This window comes from Monodelphis domestica, chromosome 3 (assembly GCF_027887165.1).
Source record: "Monodelphis domestica isolate mMonDom1 chromosome 3, mMonDom1.pri, whole genome shotgun sequence".
Taxonomy (NCBI): Eukaryota; Metazoa; Chordata; class Mammalia; order Didelphimorphia; family Didelphidae; genus Monodelphis; species Monodelphis domestica.
Window position 1 is genome coordinate 354,570,785 of NC_077229.1, and position 2,591 is coordinate 354,573,375.

A 2,591-nucleotide genomic window follows, 5' to 3' on the forward strand; every position below is an offset into this window, starting at 1 on the left:
TTTGTCTCAGAGACACAGGCAGGCACTTCTGCTCTCCAGGGAACACAGAGACAAACCACCAACACCCCCTTATAACTGCCTGAAACTCACCTACCAACTTCCAGTCATACTCTCCTAACTGTCATCAACTGACAGCCTGCACAGCAGTGGGGTTTTACTCAGAAATATTTTTGCTCCCCTGCCTCTTAAATAGAAAAAGGGAGAAATTAAGAAAAACTCTCTTAACAATACAACATATGTGCATATATGTATGAGAAATGAGACAGAGAAAAAGAGGGAGGGAGAGGGAGAGAAGGAGAGAGGGAGAGAGGAAGAGAGGAAGAAAGAGACAGACTTAAACAGGAGAGAGAAAGAAGAATAGAGACAGAGACAGAGAGACAGACAGAGGGAAAAAGAGAGAGAGAGATAGAGAGAGAGAGAGAGAGAGAGAGAGAGAGAGAGAGAGAGAGAGAGAGAGAGATGAGTTATACTTAGTCATAAGGAACCTGCTTCAGACTTTTATTGATATAGATCATTAGACCTAGAATAATTATTTCACCTTCCTCATAGGGCTATTCTGGGAATCCAGTGAAACAATGTTTCAAAGTAATATTTCAATACTTAATACTCATAATGAGTGTGAATTATCATTTCTTATTTTGAAATTTGTCCTTTTACTCTTGTGTCTATAAGAAAGTCAGCTATAGAAAGTTAAACATTCACTAGTAACCTTAAGTTGGAAAAGTAGAAGGGAGGAGATTTGATACCTAATAAAATTTTCCCCCAAAAGAACAATAAAAAGAAATCAAAGAAAAAATTGAGATTAGTAGAATCCATATACTGGAGAGTTACTTCTTTCACAAACTCCATGTTAACAAGAACCTTATTAGTTTACCCTCCAAGTTATCTTTTTTATTTAATTAATAAAAATGAACCCCAAATGTCCTAGTCCCTGCCTCCTTACTCAAATCACAGAAATCGCCATTCAGGAGACATATATATATATATATATATATATATATATATATATATATATACATATATATATATATATGTATGTATGTATACACACACACAAATAATATATTTCATGTTTTTGAGTTTTTGTTCACTCTCTGGAGGTAACATTCACAATTTATTCCTCAAGTAGTAAATCTGAAGCTATTTATGATGTCCTCTTGTTTCTACTAATTTCATTGCTCATTTTTCTGACTAATTTTTTAAAATAAAAAAAAATTAATTGGGGTATTCAGCTGGTGGGCACAAGGCAGAGGGGCAGGATTCCAAAGAGAAGGTTTAGAGTTCTAGTTCTCTAATCTTGTGGTTGTAGTGCAGAGGCAAGCAGGTCTGAACCAGATATTGATTAAATATGATTCTCTAGTGGATGACAGTTACTATGTTCCTTTATGCTGAAGTCTTTGCTGTGCTGTTGATCTGTATTCCTTTGATTTCTCCTAAAAGATGACAAAAGATCTTTAAGTCTCACTCAGTGCAGCTCAAGATAAGCTATGGTAACACCTTCTTTGCAGTTTGGTTCTCATTGTTATTCTAGCTCTGCTTCTCATTGATGTCCTGTTGACAATATGAATGTATGATGATGTGAAGGTCAAGAAGAACCTGCAAAATAACCCTGGGGCCATGGAGCACTTCCATATGAAGTTGTTCCAGGCCAAGAGAAATAGTGACATTGCTGGCTTCTCTCTGCTGCTGTCATTCCTGTTAAAATACCTAGTGATCCTTATTTCCCAGTAGGTCACACTGCTGGCCTCCAATGAGGCATTTATAAAACATGCTGAGGAGGCCAGTGAAGTCACCAAGAAATACAAGGAAGAGAATGACAAGTTGAAGAAAAAAAAACTGGCACTATGGCTGGCAAATTGAACCTGAAAGATGAAGTGTTGGTGGAGAACAAAAACTTGAAGGCTAAGTTCAAGAAGCTGACTCAGGATCTGGCTGTAAGCAAGTGAAACCTGGAGAAAGCAGAAAATGAGACTTTGGCCATACATAAGCAGTCATATGGGCTGACCAAAGAGTATGAATATCTGCTGGAGGAGCATTCATGCCTCCAGACTGCCATGGATGATCCTAAAAACAAGAAAGCAGAGTGAAGGCTTGGTTCTCTTCCTCCCTCCTAAGTCCCTCTCTTTCCATCATTTGGCTTCCATTCCAACTCAGTACAACCAGCCACTTCCCTCTGGATCACCTTGGAAGAGGGCAAGGCATGGATGTGCTCCCTGCTACATGGAGCCCTCATTTATTTGTTTTTTGAGCATATACCCTTCCTGCAGCTCCTTACACCACCCATGCTGACACAACTGGTTTGGGCTTTCCCTTTTGACAGCTCCCCAACTTGAACCACAGAACCAGATCCCTATGCCCAGCCCTGTGCTTGCCTTAACCTGCATCCAGAGGGCCACCTCAGCATTGGGGACTGGAGAAGAGAGCTTCTTCAGTGAGCCTAGGGATGATTGGAACCCTTCTTGTGTGGTCCCTCTTGCTGCTCCCTGCTCCCATCCCAAATATACCTTCATCTTTCCTCTTCTTTCAAAGAGCAGAGGGGCTGGCTCTCTGAGGAGAGGGTCCTGAGACTTGTTATTTTCTTGGTCTGTAAT

At 40.1% G+C, this 2,591-nt stretch overlaps 1 pseudogene; it reads left to right on the top strand.

The window, feature by feature from the left end:
• The first annotated feature begins 1,348 nt into the window (after positions 1-1,348).
• LOC100023634 (B-cell receptor-associated protein 31-like) lies at positions 1,349-2,087 on the top strand (annotated as a pseudogene).
• Positions 2,088-2,591: the final 504 nt, after the last annotated feature.